The sequence below is a fragment of the Anopheles darlingi genome, chromosome 2 (assembly GCF_943734745.1).
Source record: "Anopheles darlingi chromosome 2, idAnoDarlMG_H_01, whole genome shotgun sequence".
Lineage (NCBI taxonomy): Eukaryota > Metazoa > Arthropoda > Insecta > Diptera > Culicidae > Anopheles > Anopheles darlingi.
The window spans coordinates 66,106,057-66,113,874 of record NC_064874.1 but is presented as its reverse complement, the minus strand read 5'-3'; the positions used below and the strand labels follow the sequence as shown (position 1 = coordinate 66,113,874).

Genomic DNA, 7,818 nt, shown 5'->3' with positions numbered 1-7,818 from the left:
TGCAATGCAAATCGTGGGGCAAACGTACAACGGCCGGTAAAAGACAACAAACGCGCGAGCGAAAAAATATCTATAAGCGAATACATGTCGCTTTCCATCTCCGCTTTCGGCTCCGAGCAGAAAAAAAACAAATTTCCAGCACGAAAACCCCGGCCCCCGGGAGAATGAAATGCGGCTCGAATGGTTTTTTTGAAGGAAAAGGATCAGAAGCTCCATTAGGAGCTGCTTCGGACTCCGTGCTTCGGACACTCGTCATTCGCACTCAACGCTAAATGCCTCCGCCAAGGACGAGTGTATAAAGATAATAACAAAAAAACAAAATAGCTCAGAGAAGCAAAACCAAATCGTTTACCGGGGCCGGGGGCATCATTGTGAATGGTGAAGGCTTGGAACGTAATTAAAACTGAACTGATGAAATGATGGCGAGAGAATGGGTTGGGTTGGGAATCTTGAGCGAAAGAGCAAAGAAGTTGATTGACCACTGGATTTGTATGATGATCGTGCTTGAGAAGCGAAGACTCCGTAAAAACCGCGCTCATTAGTGAGACACGTTAGCACCGGTGAGGATAAGGATTGTCCACCGGTGAGGAAAGCGATTTGCAACAATGTTGCACAGAGCACCAGCATGTAGAAGAATATTGTTCTATTTTAGTCGATACGTTTAGTGTATTGGATGAGTCCTTAAAGACAGAAATAGTTTGGCGTTTCTATTGACAGTTCAATTTGCAAAGTGCAAAGCTTCAAGATGCATTGGTAGCGTTCTTTTTACTGCTGAGTGCAGAGCAATTATAGTGTTGATAATTATGCTGATTGAGAAATTTAAAGAAGAACACATTTTCTGCTCGAATGACGATTGCCGCTTTGATGTACAGGTGCGGAACACACTCGCAGCAAATTTTGGACCAAAAAACCAGATTACCAGTTGGTTCTTTGTCTCCAATTTAAACGCAGCATTAGCCTAGTTGTTGTTGCTAGCAGGAAAAACGACAGTCGAAGGTTTGTTTGCCAACTGAAACATGCTGAAAAATTCGTTAAAACTTCCTGATCATCTCCATCGCTGCCGCTGAGAGCATTTTCATGTTTCTTTCATAATTTCCACATCGCAACCGATCCGACGACACATCCAAATCCACCTCACACACCGCCACCATCAACCCTACACTTTGTTACCATGTCCACGACATTTTTCACACCCCGGTAAATGATGCTGCCAATGTTTGCTTAAGCGACCCCAGTCTAGGGGAGTGGAAATAGAACGAGAGGATACACCAGCAACAAAAAAAAAAAATGTCGAGAAACAAAAACGGATAAAAGAAATAATCACACCAGCGCCTAAGTGGAACTAATTTGTCGCCGATCGGGCGGAAGAATTGAAAAATTCCTGCTTTTTCTTCGAGGATTGACATAAAAAAAACGTAAAAAAACAATTCCAAGGGAGACGCGGTGAGTATTGTGCAACACCTTTTCTACGAACCACTATTGCGAAGATCGGTAAATAGAATTGAAAATAATTAAGGCAATTTGTAAAAAACCGTTGCTGAAGTGTAGCATTGCTAGCGGCATTGAGTTTAGTGCGCCTCCATTTCGTAACTTCACCGCTTGACGAATGCCGAATTAAGTACACCCCAACTCAAGAAAATATGTTTATTATCCTCGATAAAAGATGAAACAAATACTACATGACAACGCAACCGACGAGACAAACGGTGCACTGCCTGAGAACGTATGGAAGCGAATAAATCAAGCCACAAATTTACCAACACCATCATCGACAGCTATCATTCGTTATCAATGCAACGTCATCGGAAGGCATCGGGGTGTTACAGCGATAAGCATCGGACCAGGCGAGGGAGAGAAATAAAAATAGAAAAAAAAAACCAAACGAAGCACCCGAACTTACGCTGACACCACCCGTGTTAAATGACGCAGAAAGGTAAAATTAAATGATCAAATTCTTTATCAAACTTTGATTAACATTTGCCCGTGCCGAACGTGCAATTCGAATCCCGGGTATCCGGCCGGTGCGATGGCGGTATCGATGGCGAAGTGAAAGAATCAACAACACAAAAAACAACCCTCAGAACAATCCACCGAATCGAAACCAAACGCATCGCAAACCCTCGCGGAATTGATTGCCGAGCATCATCCAACCCCCGTGGGGAGTGGGTGAAGCAATTCCCTTTTTTTTTCTTCGATTTTTTCTCCATTTTCTCTCTTTGTCTCTCTTTGGGTTTTCTTCACAGTTTTCCACTTTCGACCGAGCGGCGTAAAGGAGGGTCTGATCGATTCGGTGACATTTTTCATGATGGCATTTTCACGGATTCAATTTCCCCTTTTTTGGAGGAGGGGGGCTGCCCAGACGGTGAGGTGACGAAAAGGCTGAACTAATTTCGGATACCATTTCTCGCACTCACTGATTCCCATTCAACAGTGAACCACCGCCGGAAACACTGGAGTGATGCAACGGATCCGAGCAATCCGATCGACTAACGAAGACGTACAAACACACACGCACACAGACAATCGTTGGCGTTGGTTTGATGGTTTTAGTCCTTTTAATTGCATTCATTGTGATGATTGTCATGAAACACATCGTGGAAACGTCTATCACTGCACCACACAGGCCGCCTTCTTTCGGTGCAGCTCAAACTTTTGCACGATCACCAGCGCCCGTTCGTTGAAGTCTACCAGATTAAAACCATCGACCTGGTCATCGATCCCGATACGGACGTCACCCTCCGGTACGAGCGCATTCCCGGTACGCAGGTTGGTGATTTTGTAACCAACATCCTCACCACGTTTGATGACCTCGACCGCCCATCGGTCCGGTGTCGATTCGACGTAACAGAAACCCACCTGCTCCTGCTCGGTGAGAAAGAGGCCCGTGTGTGTGTTCTTGATCGCGAAACACTTGCCCCGATCGTCCGTCTGTAGTTCGTGCTTGGCCGACTTGCTGCACGTTTCGATCCAGGCGGCCGGTTTACACCGTAGCTCACCAACCCGCTCCTGGCGTCCCTTCGGCGCAAGGTACTGGTTGCCGGCAATGTTCACGTAACCCCACACGATCGCGTACACTCCTTCCGGTAGCCGTAGCTTCAACTTCCGCATCTCGCCGGCATACTTCGCGCGTCCAAAGTCGGTGTAGCGCATCACTTTGCGGATGCGGAAGGCGAGCACGGTCGCACCGGTACGCAAACGGGTCGAATCCATGGTCATCCGTCGGTAGAGCACCTGGCAGGCGACAATCTGTTGATCGATACACGGCAGATGCTCCACAAAGTCACAGATGTGACTCAGTCCGGTCGCGTGGTCAGCGTACGCTTCGTCCACCAGTCGTCGCAACAGCTCGTAGCCGATATGCTCGAACAGTGCCCCGAGACTGCTGGCGTCATCGTCGGTCAGTGGATGGGCGATGGCGGATGCTACATCGCGCACAATATACTCGATCGATAGCTTCAGGTTGCCGGCTCGTTGTACGGTGTCCTCGAGATCGAGAAAGGTTGGTTCGATGCCGGTTCCACCACTGCCACCACTGCCACCGGCAAGGCAGCCCGTGCCGAGCAACTCATCGAGCGCTCCGTACACCAGCAACGTACACCCCGTTCGGGCAACACACGGTACCAGTGCGTTAAGGTAGCGAAGCAACTCTTCCACTCCGATCAATAGCACCTGAACGCGCAGATCTGGTTGTTCGGTTTCGGATTGATAGTAACACCGCAGGAACCGCACAATCTCGACGACGTGACCCAACTCTTCCTCACACAGTTTGTGCACCACGGCGGATAGAAGGGAGCGTGGTGGTTGTAGGCCCGTCTGGTCCGGTGTTACAGCGGCTAGCTCACCGAACAGCGCAATCGCCTGCTCCACATCCAGCAGCACGTTATGGGCCAATCGGTCGACCATCCTTCCTTTGCGCAGCGCACCACCACGGAGGCACGGGGCACGACACACTGTGACTGGTTGGTGGCTTCAGGTGTTGCGTTGTGCTCGGAATCGGATTTTTCGGTGATTACACTTGCCGAGGGAATCATCGATAAGGAGGTGCCTTCTTGGTCGCTCTCACCTGTCCGCCAGGGGAAGGGCGGCCGATAACGACGACGATGACGTTCTCCCCTCCCGGGGGTGGACGGGCTTTGCACTATCGTCGGCACACTAACCCCAAACGACGGGTACGACGAGTTCGCATGCTCACTAGATTAGATACTGCGCGCCGTTCAGTCTCAACTCTGCGGTCGGAGCGCTAGTTCCTAGGATAAGATAGGGACGTTACGTTTCTGATAGTGGTACACAGATACCGGTGTCGTGAGGGGCGTGAGACCAGTGTTGCTGGTTGAATCATTCACAACGGTGGTTCACGGTGGTCGCTTTACCGATGCTTCACCCGCCTCATCATTGCGCATCATTGAGTCATGGTCCGAAGAAGCTTACTTTGTTTGTCGTTGGTCGGCAGTAAGTCGAATGCGAACGTTTGCCGAGAATATGTAGCTAGACACTAGGCGTGCAAAGCTTACAGCCATATGTATCACATGCTTTTAATTGAATTGTCCGCTCATGTTGGGTCAGTGATCGCTTATGCCTTGTACGCATCCATAGAATACTGATCTAGGAAGATCTACTGCCAAAACTGGACAGGCACAGTTCTTAAAACATTATTCATCATTTTATGACCAATGGTCTAGGAACGTACGATACGATCTAGGAACGATGGTATCGATTGCAGGATTAATCCAACGGGTTCGATTCCAACGATGTGGTGCAGAACACAGCCAGCAGCAAAGCAGCAAAGGCCTTGGGAAATTCATCGGCTCAAGACGTCTGTCTGTTGTCATTTTCTTAGAAAGCTTCAATCATTGCATGTACAGGCAGACTCTTAACACGATCACCAACCAGATAAGATTTTAGATAAAAAAAAAAGGTGGAAACGAAAACTATATCGCACTTTTCATCGATTCATCGATTTTCCATCATTTATTATTGATTGGTTTCTCGTCATAAGGATAATACTTGCATTTCTTTTTTTTTATTTGTGTTTCTTCTGCCTGTTTTATTCATCTGTGTATTATGATGTAACGGATTCATGCTTTCCCCTGTCTGCTCGCTAAACCGAAACATCCTCTATTTTCTGTCTAAATGGGCCGTCGGCTTCGTCGTCCCTATCCTTTTACACCGCCCGCTAGCCCCCATTTGCTTACCTCTTTTATTTACTTATTGATTTGTTATCGTTTATTCTCACTGAAGGATTTATGTTTGCTCGCCCGTCCCGTCCGTTCATTCGTCCTTCATCCTCATTGCCGTCACTTGCAGCGCCACACACACAGCATTTGTTACCGATGTGCCAGCCTAACCGAACACAGGAAAGTGGCCGCCGCGAGGAGGCAACCGTTACGGGCAGTCCTTCCGCGACAGTTTTTCGGGTTTTCTCACTCCACCTTGTTTCCATTTTAGTTTGGTTGTTGCTCAAGTGTCGATAGTACACGAGATTTGAACCAAAGTGTCCGATTAATCCGGTTCGTTTGACTATTTCTCTGCATTACAAACACCTTACAGCCTCGGAAAGCTTTATTAGTTTGCCTAGCATTGTTGACTGTGAATTTTTTTTCTCTTCATTTCGCGATGCTTCTCCCCAGTCGCGCAAAACAATTTTTCTGACTAAACTTGTCTCTCCCACCCACATTTTTCACCCGTTTATGTCTAGTAGTTTTACACCATTTCTGTTTATTGTTAATTGCAAGCGTTTGCTTACGCACAAGTACACAGTGAAGAAGGTTCCATGCTGCTGTGTCTTGCCATAAGATAGACCAGATGCTCTGTTGGGAAGGACAATCGAAGGACGTTGTTTGCACTATCCATCATCCTTTAAGCATTGCGCGCACTTCGAACAAACTCTCTGTAGCACGGTGTGTCGTCGTGTGATGGTAGGATCGTTCTGTAAGTGCGATCCTCTAGCCCTTGGGTACCAGCACGCCACATAGTTACATCCAGTGCGATAACAAACACAATGCTTCTACCGTTGGACTAACTGCACTATACACGTTACACGCTTATCGCCGCACCGCACAGATTGCTGATGCAGGTGAGTCGAAAGATCAACGTAAGGAAGAAACGTGGTCCTGGAAACGCATCGTGTGCATGTGGAATCAAAATCCAATGACTGCGTACCGGAAACAGAGTAGCTACATGATCAATTTCCTCGCAGAAAAGATCGATAAAACGCTGAAGCAACCATCTATCTGCACTTCTTTACATGTAATGTATATGCACCGGTGCCTACCGCATTACCGTTGGCATTCAATCTACCGCGTGGCAAACGATTCCGCGCCCATCAACTGATGCATCATCGGCTGCACTAGCTCATCTTACTTTCCAGTGGAATATTTCGAGACCGATACCAAGCGTGCGTGCCGACAAAGGGCCATCCAAAGTGGCGTACAATTTAGAGGAAACAATTTAAAACAATTGTTTTTGTTATTATCGTTAGTACTATGTTTAAATATACATATTAATTATCTAACTGCCAAACCGCCACTCCAATTCTCGACTGTTTAAGCTGCTTGCGTTTCGATTACTGTACCGATTCGACGTCCCCGGCGATTGCGAGTAACCTGACCGGACTGACTGACTACTGATCCTGTATAGAAGAGCGCATGCGACATGAAACTATTGTTCGCCAGAGGACTTAAGGGACAGGAGCGATTGGAATGAGGATGAATAGAGTTATCTGAAGAGCTCTTCTGATCACGTATCGAAGAAGTAACGACGGTGCGATGGAGTGTGCTGAAAACCGATTCTGCACATAACGTACAGCATCGAGATTTACTTCAAAATCCCACTACCTGCGCGCTATGCCATGCCCTATGCCAGAAGCATAAAGCCGCTAGTTCAGAAGATATCTAGCGGCATCAGTAGCAGCAGCAGTAGCAGCAGCAGCAGCTGTAGTAGCACAGTTGTAGTATCGCGTAGTAATAGCAGTAGTAGTGGTAGTGACATGTGACCTAATATTCGTTATTATTATCGTGAATATTATCTAGTAATGAATATTATTTCAATATAACGAGACTGCTTCTCACTGAAGTGTACCCTATGCTCCTCGTTCGCTCGCATATGCTTCGCTCTCTCACTATGGTAAACGTTTGGCTTCACCTTTCTTATCTCTCGATTTGAACGATCGATTGTTTACTGACACAACTACTACACGCTGTTGTTACTATTCACAGTATTATTTTTCCTTTGTTATTTTTCTAATTCAAAATAATGGTACAATGGAACAGACGACACTACGACATCACAGACAGACAATGACACAGAGAACAGGGACGAAGTAGTCCTAAGGAGATAAAGATAGTAAAGCTCTACGAAATTAAACTATTGTCAGGTGACGTAACGAATAGAATCAAACGGATACCCGCAGGCTAGGAACAACGGTAGAATAGAGTCGAGACCCAGAAAAAATGAAGCCGCTGGAAGGAAGTGACGATCAGTGAGCGGAAATATGTAAAGTCCGAAAGACAACGACAACCCGAAAGACGAAAGCAAACAAAACCGAATAAAAGAAGAAGAAAAACATAAAAAAGAGGAAAAAGTAGATCAGACTTTTACCACAAGAACAAAACAAAGCGCACATACACATGCACGACAGGACGGGTGGTGTGCGGCAAAGCATCGAGCAGGAAAGTTCTACACAATCGGCAAGAGCGGAGGCGCCTAATAAGAGATTTACGAAATATGGCGTTTCTGTGCTTTTTGTTATTCTTTCCTTGCGTACAGCAGACGACTACGACTACCCAACCCATTCCCATTCGATTTTCGTTTCGTCTTCTA

At 46.8% G+C, this 7,818-nt stretch overlaps 1 protein-coding gene across 2 annotated transcripts in view; it reads right to left on the bottom strand.

The window, feature by feature from the left end:
• Positions 1 to 4,960: 4,960 nt before the first annotated feature.
• The window catches only part of LOC125950254 (uncharacterized), a 16,443-nt gene continuing 13,585 nt past the window's right edge, over positions 4,961 to 7,818 (bottom strand). For both annotated transcript variants that reach the window (XM_049678064.1, XM_049678065.1), the window contains one exon: positions 4,961 to 7,818. This exon is cut by the window's right edge and continues 1,329 nt beyond it. The gene's annotated coding sequence lies outside the window, so the exon portion shown is untranslated.